Here is a 12,312-nt window from a genome sequence, read left to right on the forward strand (position 1 = left end):
GGCAACATAGTGGTGAAGTTTATGGTCCTTAACTCATTAGCGAAGTATCTGACAGCCCCTCCCTACAATCCAAAGATAAAAAGGCAAACTTTAATAAATTTAGAGATCTGATGAGATTTATTCTACAGACAAGAATGCTGAAAGGGAAATGAGTGAGTGAAGGGTGGGCTCTCCTAAAAGAAGAGCTCTTGCAGGCTCAAGCTATCACCATTCCAGCAAGGTGGAAATGTGATAGAGAAGCCAATGTGGATGAACAGAAAGCTCTATGATGAGCTAAGGAAGAAAAAGGAGATGTTCAAGAAATGGAGGGAAGGAAATGCATCTAAAGAAGAGTATCTAGGGGTAACTAGGCACCACAGGGCAGCCATCAGAGAGGTCAAAGCTCAGAACGAGCTGAGACTGGCCAGGAGGGGCTCACCGCAACAAAAAGACGTTCTTCAGATACATGAGGAACAAATGAAAGGTAAAGGTGGAGCCTACCCCCACTGCTAGTGAAAATGGAGAAACTCTGACAGAGGACAGAGAGAAGGCCTATTTTGCCTAAGTTTTCTCCCTGAAGGAGAGAACAAGCCCACCTAGAGATGGTAGGCAAGGTATGACTTCGGGGCTGCTGGTTGACATGGGCAGAGAAGTTGCTGAGAAGCATCTTGCTGCACTGGATGCATACAAATCCCTTGGGCCAGATGGGGTGCACCCGAGAGTGCTTAAAGAACTTTCAAAAGAGCTTGCAGACCCTTTGTCAATCATCTTCCAGGCCTCTGGGAGGACAAGTGATGTGTCGGATGACTGGAGGAGGGCAAATGTCAGTCTGACCTCTGTCCCAGGAAAGATACTGGAGCAGATATTAAAAGCATCAGTCTGCATGTATCTGACAGGCAACATGGTAATATGGGGAAGTCAACACAGATTTGTCCCAAACAGCTCATGCCAGACCAACCTCATTTCCTTCTAAGACTGAGTGACAGGCTTACTGGATCGTGGGAACGCTGTCAATGTAATTTTTCTGGATTTCAGTAAAGCTTTTGACAAGGTTCCTCTTGATGTTCTGATGGGTAAACTGGAGAACTGTGGACTGGACTCTGGGATGGTGAGATGGATAAGGAACTGGCTGAATAACTGCACCCAAAGAGTAGTTATCTGTGGCATCATGTCTGATTGGAGGGAACTGTCCAGTGAAGTGCCACAGGGCTTGGTTCTGGGACTGGTGATTTTCAATATTTTTATAAATGATTTAGATGAAGGTGTGAAGGGATTACTCATTAAATCTGCACATGACACCAAACTGAGAGGAGCAGCAAACACCCTTGAAGACAGGGATAGAATTCAACGAGATCTGAACATGTTGTAAAAGTGTGTAGATTTAGTAAGATGAGATTTAGCATGGATAAGTGCCAAGTTCTCCACTTGGGTAACAAAAATGCAAAGCATGCATACTGGATAAGGGATACACTTCTGGGCAACAGTGTGGGTGAACAAGATCTTGGGGTACAGGTAGCTGGGAAGCTACATATGAACAGTCAGTGTGATGCAGCAGCAAAGAAGGTGAATGCAATCTTTGGGTATATCAACAAAGACAGCATCCAGATCACTAGATGTCATTGTTCTACAATATACTGCCTTGGTCAGGTCCCACCTGGACTATTTATGCAGTTCTGGAGGCCTCATTTCAAAAAGGATGTGAACAAATTGGAACGGGTGCAGAGGAGAGAAACCAGGATGATCAGGGGCCTAGAGACCGAGCCCTATGAGGAAAGACTGAGGGACTTGGGAATATTCAGTCTGGAAAAAAGAGGTTGAGGGGAGGCATGATTGCTCTCTTTAAATATTTAAAAGGGAGTCTCTTAGGGGAGGGAAGGGTGCTGTTCCTGTTGGCAACAGAGGACAGAACTCGAAACAATGAGTTTAAACTACAGGAGGGAAGGTATCGGCTGGACAATAGGAAAAACTTCTTCATGTTAAGAGTAGTTCAGCAGTGGAATCGGCTGCCTAGGGATGTAGTAGGTTCCCCCTCATTGGCAGTCTTCAAGGAGCAGCTGGATGAATACTTGTCAGGGATGCTTTATGCTGTTCCTGCACTAGGCGGGGGGCTGGACTAGATAGTCGGTAAAGCCCTTTCCAACTCTGTGATTCTATGGTATCACTGTTTCCACAGTGTTTCCACATGATATTCTCACCTCACCATCCCTATAGCGCCCCCCTCCCCCACCCCAGCGTCTGAGGGTTGCGGAGGCGAGAATGTTGTGGTTCACTGAAGGAAGTTCAGTGGAAATCACTGGAAATGCTCTGTGAGATCCAATCCAATATCAACATTCCTTCTAGTATTCCCAGCCCCTCCTCAATTCTAGAGAACTCAGGGGAGGGTCAGGAGTCAGACCAGTGACAAATGATGACCAGCTACCAAGGCCAGTTGAAATAACCCTCCTTCCTTATATGGTACAAAATGACAAAGAAAACCCCTAATGAATCTCCTTTGTTTCTTCATGTGAAATTGTCAAAATATAAGAGGTTGTTCCACGCACTTAGAATGGCTACAACCATTTAAAAAAATATTTTCAATATAGAAGATGGGAGAGACCAAACAGCTTCTCCCACTTTCAGAACTATAATAAAATCTTGGGGAAAATAACCACTAGCAAAATTCTGAATTTGTTCCAGATGAGGGTATCCTCTGTATCATGATACAGCAGGTCAGGCTATCACATTCTGACAATCAGTCATGCGCCCATTCAAGAGGAAACAGCACCTTTATTATTAGAGCATAACTATCTGCTCTTAGCACCACTAACCAAAGTCATGAAAGTATCTCTACAAATGCAGTTGAGGAATAATAACATAAGTGGGCTGCAAAAAAGAGGTGAGAGAAATGAATGGATTGTACATATAGAACAAGAGAATGGGTAATTTTTTGATGGAATCTGCTGAAAGTCACACGATTTCCAAATTAGACTCATAATTAATCAATGAATATTTCCTAAGCAGTACTTACTTATAAGCCCTATTGTGCCATAAAGCTTCACTGAACAAAACAGTCACATAAAATCGAAATTCTAGAAGAGATAGCTAATTCTACAACTAGAATATATCAGAAAAAGCATCCAGCATGATAATTCTAACTGAATTTTTAATAAAAATTGCTAATTTGTTTTACTATTGATGCTTTTACATATTTATTTTCTTCCCCATTTCATTTATTTTTCTTGCTGTCCACTGCTAGCAACTATTCTTCATGTTAGATATCTCCTTGGGCTGTGTTATATTCTTCTGCTACTGAGACATTCTTTCAGCATGTCATAAATCCATCAGTATTCCAGAAGAGAGAGAAGAGTGGCAGCAGAAAGATCAATTCATCACTTCAATGGACAATATTACTGACTGTCAAGTCAAACTAGAAATAATAAGGTCACTTCAGAAACTGATTTTTACAGTGAATGAATCTGTGAGGTAGTTTCAAATACAGGTATGAAACGATTCTCTTCTTGATTTACTTATTTTTTTAATCACTCAAATATTAAAGATTTTTTATAATTTGATAATATATTACAAAATAGAAGTGGAGAATATTAAAATGAATTATTTTAAGAGGTAGAAATAAAGATTACGAATTCATAGAAGGCACTGGAGAAGCCCGCTTGTCAAGTACAGAATTTAAAATAGTTGAGTTGGCAAGATAAGCATAAAAAAATCTGACGGTGACCTGAAAAAAGGTATAATGTATGGAAACAGCTACTGGAGGAGAAGACGACAAAGGATGAGCTACGCCTTCCTAGGATCCTTTAAGGTTTAAAATTAAACTGTAAATGGAAATAATCCCAAATCCTTTGGAGGGGGGCAGAGGGGTTTAGGAAGGTTTCCCTGAAATCATCTAGTAATTCCCTAGAAGAAAGCATACCTGTTTTCCATATCCAAGATACCCGTGAACAGTTCACTCGCTGGTCCAAAGAAAAATAGGAGAAAAGCTCCAAAAAGCAAAAGAAGTAGAATGGCGTTTATGTGCACATGGTAAACAGAGTCCAAGAATCAGGAAACTGAAAACAGTGCAATATATTCCAGGTATAAACCCTTACTTTTCAGGGGCAACAGTAAAACCATCCATCTGTATGAGAACAAGAGTTTAAAAATATAGTCTAAGAGTAAAATATGATGGTCTCCCACAGGGCTTTTTTTCTGGGGAAAGAGGTGGTGGAACTCAGTGGTTGCCCTCAGAGAAAATGGTCACATGGCTGGTGGCCCCGCCCCCTGATCTCCAGACAGAGGGGAGTTTAGATTGCCCTCCGCAATCTCAACTCCCCTCTGTCTGGCGATCAGGGGGCGGGGCCACCGGCCATGTGACCATTTTCAAGAGGTTCCGGAACTCCGTTCCCCCCCGTTCCTGCTGAAAAAAAGCCCTGGTCTCCCATGGTATTTTGAACATCTAATGTTACAGATTAAACCACCAAAATTCTGATGTTGAATTGGCAGAGGAAGGAGTTTAGGACATCTAATTTGTTTGTCTGTTTTATTTTTGTGTGATATGTTTTTAATCCATGCTCTTCCAATACAACTGCTACAGATGAGGAAATAGCTAAGGCTCCATTTATCATAACAGATGACGAGAATTTTAAAAGACAATCTTGTATTCATTTTTATCCATTTTATCAATTTTCCTTACAAAATAAAGTTGTAATCTACCTGCACATTTGGCAATATGGGGATAAGAATCCAGCACTTCCAGTATCCAAATTTATTTATTTATTTATTAAATATAAAACTTGAAGTTCATTAAAAATATTTGTGTCTGCTTAATTAAGCTGATTGAAGCTATATATCATTATTTAAAGTACAAGGAACACAAAAAATATCATTGTCATGATAAATAAAAAAATATTGTAAGGCACATATTATACTGTAATAGTTTTTACCACCCAACTGTATAGACAAGAATGGAAGAGAACTGCAAGGCACCTGCTTCACAGGCCTACAATAGCTTACCAAAACAGATTGTAATCTCAGACATTATTCTGCACATGAAATCAGGTTTGCATGACTGAAGAGGGATATGCATGATGTTTTGAGCAATGATATGCATAAGAAAAAGTCTGTCGATCAGCCAGCCACAAGAAACAGGTTTAGTGGGTCTGATTATTTTGCCACTTTGCTTTAGTTCTCTGAACATTTCTGCGTATTTATCTCAATGAAGTTAACATGGAACACTTAAATGAGGCCACTAGAATATGCTCCCCATTCATCCATCACCTAAAAACTAGAGTTCTTAAATAGCTTTCAGCTGAGCTTCGTGAGGATACATCTCTTATGGGAGAGAAATCCGGTACTATGGCTAGCATTCTGTAAGATTAGCTTTGCCACTTAAATGTGTTCTGCTTCTTTCAGTAACATAAAACAACCCTTTCAGGCACTTGGTAGAATACTCTATTATTAAAATCATAAAACTGGCTCTCACAGAAAAAGAATGTGGTAATATTATAGGCTATTCTTTATATGTTAGGACACCAGTATCGTAAGTGCTGATCCTATATTTTACCATATCAAGCTAATACATAATATACAAGTGAGAACTTGCAAGGACTTGCAGAGGGCACTTAATTTCCCCCTGCTCCATTATTTCCTCTTTTCCCTCCCTGAAAGCCCCCATAGCCTCTTTCTTTCCCCACCCACCAGCAACCTACCTTTATCCGTCCCACTCTCTGTCTTCAGTTTTCCCTCCTTCCCTACCACAAGCACCTCATTTCCCCTTGTATCACGTTCCTCACACTATTCCCTCTATCCCTCCTCCTGGCTACCTTTCCCTGCTTTATTTTATCTATGATTGTAACCCGCCCTGAGCCTGCTTGCGGGGAGGGCGGGCTAGAAATCCAATCAATCAATCAATCAATCAATCAATCAATCAATCAATCAATCAATCAATCAATCAATCAATCAATCGTTTATTTTATTTATACCACACCTTCCTCCTCAATGGGGACCCCAAAGCAGTCCACATCATCTTCCTCTCCTCCATTGTATCTTCACAATGCTGTGAACAGTGAAAAGCCCTGGAAGTGTCCCACCCCCAGACCCATCCTGGCACCACTTGCCCAAAGGAGGGAAGAAAAGAGGAAGAGGCTGTCTTTTTTTTTTTTTAAAGATTTCAGAATTTTCTGCAAACCTAGAATGTTTTACAAGTTGGTGGAAAGATCTATCTTGTTTGTTTATATCTCCAATCTCTGGCTTTATGTACCCCACAGATTTTGCCATTATTTTCAATTCCATATAACGTAGTGGCTGAAGCACAGTGCTGCATTCAGATGTTATGAACAAACTGTCAATTATGGCTCCATATGCAAGCAAAGGAGCGCTCGGTGCTGAGCATTAAAGGCTCGTTCACTTCACAAACAAAACATAGCTTGCTTGGAACATCAGGATTCAGCCTAGAACATGGTCCCAGATTCAAAATCCTGCATAAATTTATTCAAGCCACTGTGTTTTGATCTCAGCCCCCACTTTTTGTAGCAGGAATAAAAACCTACTTTACAGAATTGTTGTACAGAATAATCAAAAAGAAGAGATAAATAACTTTGGGTATTACGATCAAACATATCAACAAATATGGATATGCCACAGAATCACAGAGATCTTTATGGGGCCTTACAGTCCTAGTTCCCCACTTAATGTAGAAAATCCAAATCCCCAACAGATGGCTGCCCAGCCTCCACTTGAAGACCTTCAACAAAGACGAGCCCTCCCCATAACTTGTTTTAATGTTGTCCTGCTCTTACTGCTGATAGTTTCTCCAGTGCTAAACTGAAATATATACTCCTACAAGTTAAATCCATTAGATCTAGTCTTGTCTTTCAGAACAGCAGAGATCAAATCACCAGAGGGATGAGGGCTGGAAGTTGCACGTCTGCATATTTTCCCAGCAGCCTATGCTGAAGACACCAGAGATTACTATATGCTCCTGTGGGCTTCTTGCTACCCCAACACTCTTATCACCAGGAGGCTGAAAGATATACATCACAAGGCTCATACCAAAGCACCTCCTAAACATCAATACATTACAAGAGCTTCAAGAGCATGAGCAAAAGGCTATTCCTTCAGTAGAGACAGAGGTTGGAATAGAAGCAGGAATTAAGATGGGACAGTGGCAGTGGAAAGTGCCGTTAAGTCATAGCTGATGTATGATGACACCTGCTAGGGTTTTCAAGGCAAGAGACTAACAGAGGGGGCCTGCCTCTGCATAAAGGCCCTAGTTTTCTTTGGAGGTCTCCTATCCAATTACTAACCAAGCCTAACCCTGCTTAACTTCCAAGCTCTGACAAGATCAGGCTTGTCTAGGCTATCCAAGTCAGAGCAAAACGGAACAGTAAACAGTGATATAGGGGCTATTTTTATTTAATTTTTATTTTCTTGCCTGACTCCACCTGGACTACATCTGCAGCAAATGTAACTGGTTGTTCTGTTGGAAGAGAAAGTAAGGACACTTCACCTCATTAGAGAAGATGAGGTGTTTTTCGACAGCACACAGAAGGCACTGCAACACAGACAATAGCAAGAGGAGACTGTCAAGGATTAAAATGAGATCTGTACAAGGACAGAAGCTGCATGGAGGAGTGACTGGCATAGCAGGAGAATCCGAAGGCATTCTGCACTTCTTAGCGTCAGAAATCACTTTCAAGACATTTCCAAACAGAGTGACTCCGGATATCCAGACAGAGGACAGCTGCAGCAGCCTACCTTGTGTGGGAAAGAAGAGTCAGCTCCTCAGAGACAGGAGTGATTCAGCCACCACATGCAGAAAAAGGAGCAGAAGGACAGTGATGGTTGGTGCCCCGCTACTGAGAGTGACAGATGAAGCTGTGCACTGACTAGACTTTTTAGCTCATGGAGTATGCTGTCCTTGCTGTGGGGATCCAGAATGTGAGAAACAAGTTGCCGAGATTGACAACCTCCAGTGATTAGTTTCTCTTCCTGCTCATCTACATGGGAACAAATGACACAGTTATGAGAGTACTACAATTGATTGCAAGGATCAAGAAAGGAAGGTGAGGCTCAGGTGGAATTCTTTTCAAATTCTTCCTGTAAAAGGTAAGACTAACAAAGAGAAAGAAGAATACTTCAGGTAAATTAGCGACTATGCAGGTAGCTTTGCCAAGAGTGGTTTGGTTTCTGGGACCACAGCCTACATGTCTTTAACGAAGGGCTATTTGGAGAGAGAGAAAGACTGAACATCACAAAAAATGGGAAGAATGTCTGGCAGAAGACTAGTGAGCTGGCTTCTAATCAAACCCTATAGGGCACATAGATCTAAACCCAAAGTAAAGTACAAATTGCAGAATTAAAAATAGGAACTTGATTGCTACAGGAGGAAGATGCCTTAAAAACCACAATAGCAGGACAGACACTGGGGCACAATATCCATGGCCTTGGATGTTTATAGACTAATGCTCACAAAATGGGAAATAAGCAAGAGGAGCTTGAATTCTTAGTACAGGAAGGTCAGTGAAGGTGACAAATAGAAACAATTCTGCCTTAACTTTTGTTTGCATTTCTTATTCTACCATTGCATTTGAATCTATTTCTTTACATCCTGCATTTTTCCTCAGTTGGAACTCAAAATGGCTTAGAACATCATTCTCTCCTCCTCCATTTTCTCACAACAAACCTGTGAGGTAGATCAGGCTATGTGACAGGCCCAAGGCCAACCCAACGAGCTTCCATGGTAGAAATGAGGATTTGAACCTGGGTCTCTCAGGAACCAGGGGGGCAATCAGTGGGAGGGCTTCTAGTGTCCCTTCCCCACTGGCAGACCTCCTGAGGACACCTGGTTTTTGGCCACTGTGTGACACAGAGTGTTGGACTGGATGGGCCATTGGCCTGATCCAACATGGCTTCTCTTATGTTCTTATCCTAGATCAAGACTTTATCCACATTCTCAAAAGAGGACCAACATACAGCCTTAGAAAAGTAAGTGTGACTATTTCAGGTTCATATACATATGAAGCTCACTGTTACAAACCAGAAGATTTTTCTTCCGTCATAAGCTTACAGGCTTGTAGACATTTAATTTTTGAGAATTGATAGCGCGCTTGTAACTTATTTTAAGTGCTTGTTCAGTCAGTAGTTTCTAGCAAGTGATTTCAACAGTCCTCCTGATTGTCCAAACTTACACCAGCCCTTATGCTGCAAGGACAGTAGCAGGGCCAGTATTCAAACAAAACAGGAAATGGGGCAAGAAGATGGAGAACCTGATTCAACATAAAAGTTTGTTCACTGCTTAAAAAACAAAAGAAGTGAAGATAAACAAAGCACTTCAGTAACAATACAAGCTCTACCCAATCGATGCTCTGACAACTGCTCAGCCAGTCTCGGTTACTATGAAAGTGCTAGCATTGGGGAAAATCACATTTATTCATCAACATTAAACTGCAGTGGGAATGGTGGGAATGGGTGTTGGGCTCCCAATCACAGACATGTGTTCCAGAGGGAAAATAACTGAGCAGAACACAGCACACTGGAAGATCCCTGGTTAATATCAAGTAGACCCCATCATGCCTGTTGGTTGCTACGATAGTTGGACCCTGGCTGAATCCAGCAAGGCATTCATGTTTTAAGGAAGAGCACCTATAATAATAACAACAGTGTGCTTATATACCGCTCTTCTGGATGGATTAGTGCCACACTCAGAGTAGTGAACAAAGTCAGTGTTGTTATTATCCCCACAATACAGAGGAGTGGCTTACCCAAGGTCACCTGCAGATTTCATGCCAGTAGTGGGAGTCGAACTAGCAGAATGCTGATTCACAGTGCAGCAAGATCATGTAACACAGTTTAGTTTTAACTATTAAGAGATCTTTAGTAAGCCCTCTTCTTTATAAATGTAAAATCAAACAGTTAAATCATCAGTCAGTCCTTGAGCATTTAGAAAGGATGGCTGTGATTACTAAGAGCCAGCATGGGTTTCTTAAGAACAAGTCATGTCAGAATAACTTTATCTTTTTGAGAAAGTTACTACCTTGCCAGATCAGGGGAATGTTGTAGACATAGTTTATCTTGATTTCAGTAAGGCTTTTGATAAGATTCCACAAAATATTCTTGTTGACAAGTTGGTAAAATGTGATTTGGTTCCTATTATTGTTAGGTGGATCTGTAACAGGTTGACCAGATAGTCCTCTCATAAAAAAAAAAATCTGCATAAGCTATCCAGGCAAGAAACAACCTGCTAGGAAAATGTTTCTTTGTTGTCTGGCACGTTCCTGAGAAAGAACAGCCGAAACTAGCGGAAATGCTAACTTCCTTGTTGAACGGAGCCAGTTAACATCTTTTCATCTTTTCTCTTTCTCTCAACTGGAAGGAAATACACAAGGAAACAACTAGTTTTGGACTTTAATGAACACTGCAGCACTTTTGGACCCTCTGAAGAGTATAACTCTGGGACTCGTGGCTTACACTAACCTCCCTTTGTATATTTGGCTAATTTGCACTTGTTTACATTTATTCACTTGATGGAGGTTGGAATTGACATCTATTTATAAATACTACTTTTGAAAATTTCTCCTTGAGAATTGTTAAATTCGCTTGCAGTGGGGTGTCTCCCTGTGTCGCAGCTCTCTGTTTTGGCTAGTCTGGAGAGGAGACAACTGAGAGGTGATATGATAACCATCTTCAAGTACTTGAAGGACTGTCATGTACAGGATGGTGTAGAGTTGTTTTCCGTTGCCCCAGAAGGTCAGACCAGAACCAACGGGTTGAAATTAAATTGAGAGTTTTGGGGTAAACATCTTCCGGACAGTTGCGGCGAAGAACTTCCGGACAGTTGCGGCGGTCCTTCAGTGGAACAGGCCCAGGAGGTGGTGGGCTCTACTTCTTCAGAGGTTTTTAGGTAGAGGCTGCAGGAAGTTGGACTAGATCGCCTTGGAGGTCCCTTCCAACTCTGTTCTAACTCAATTCTAAATGCTCCAGTGGGCAGAGTAATGAGAACAGGAAAGACTAAAGCCAGTTCACACTGGATGTAGTACAATGGTGAAGTCCTCTTAACTTCTCTATTGTCTCCAAATTGCAACCCAGTTTTCTGTTTAAATGCAATTCTCTCTCCACCCACTGTCCACTATTACCATCCTGCCCACTACCACCATCTTCCTCTGAAGCAACACACTCAGTTACAATCTCCTGTTTGTTTGTTTTTCTTTGAAGAGATATGCCCCTCCTTTAAAAAACAAGAACAACAATGGGCAAATAGGCTTTCCCCTTATAACATGGCTACTTTTCCAAAATAAACACCCACTCCCAGCACTCTCAGTTTAAGTACCTGGAACAGCATCGCAGGTACAGTTGGTCTCATAGATAAATTACGGCCTGTACAATCCTTAAAATCCTTTATCTGTCTCCTTTCGCAAAGTATCTAGCAGCTCATCATGTTACCATCTCCTTCCTTACAACTTCTGTTTGTTTTTTTGTAGTGTCTTGATCTCTTATGTGTATCTTGCATCTGAAGTACACAGATTACAATACCTGAGGAAAACAGTATATGCATATTTAGGTTAGTAGGTTACAGTACCTTAAAAGTCTGGTATAATTCAAGGTTGGGATATCAATTGATCATCATCTGCTTGGATTGTGGAAATTTCCTCTCTCTTATAATTGATTAAATCTGTAAAGAAACACATGGTAACAATCAACTCTTGTTACTTTATTTTCCAGAAGTGAAAAAAAAATTGAAATTACCTTGACCTCCTATTTGCATACTGCTATGATTACTGTCTTTACTTATTAAAATATAATTGGCTGAAGTTCATCTCCCATTGCTGAACAACAAGGTTAAGATTTAAGTTAAAAGTATTTAGATTTTTATGATAAAGCAAGACAATTGTGAATCTTTCAAACAGGCAAAATCAGTAATATCATTATACTGTCGAAGGCTTTCATGGATGGAGAACGATGGTTGTTGTGGATTTTCCAGGCTGTATAGCCGTGGTCTTGGCATTGTAGTTTCACGGCTATACAGCCCGGAAAATCTACAACAACCAATAATATCGTTCAAAATTACAAAGTGTGAGATAGACCATGCCCTCAGGATGCTATTACATGTTTTTTATTCAGGTGGAACTGTACTGTTGCTCTACAGAAGAATAATTTCTAGGAATGCTGTAATTTATGATGACAGGAGCATCAGCAACCTTCCAGAAGTAGCCCAAAACAATACAGATATCTTTAATTTATAGTCATAGCATTTGACTGTCATCAGCTGAGTTTCTTTATCTTTAATGCAACAATCTCAATGTCCTGGTAATGAACAACCTGTAGAACAAACTCTTTCTACAATAAAGGGCACTCAAAGCA

General features: G+C 40.9%; 1 protein-coding gene across 1 annotated transcript in view; it reads right to left on the reverse strand.

Annotated features, from left to right (window-relative positions):
* ATXN7 (ataxin 7) overlaps nucleotides 1-11,616 on the reverse strand; it is a 113,359-nt gene extending 101,743 nt beyond the window's left edge. Inside the window, exon 1 of the mRNA XM_054976870.1 lies at nucleotides 11,531-11,616. The gene's annotated coding sequence lies outside the window, so the exon portion shown is untranslated. The remainder of the gene's footprint in view (nucleotides 1-11,530) is intronic.
* Nucleotides 11,617-12,312: the final 696 nt, after the last annotated feature.

This window comes from Eublepharis macularius, chromosome 4 (assembly GCF_028583425.1).
Source record: "Eublepharis macularius isolate TG4126 chromosome 4, MPM_Emac_v1.0, whole genome shotgun sequence".
In the NCBI taxonomy this organism is placed as follows: domain Eukaryota; kingdom Metazoa; phylum Chordata; class Lepidosauria; order Squamata; family Eublepharidae; genus Eublepharis; species Eublepharis macularius.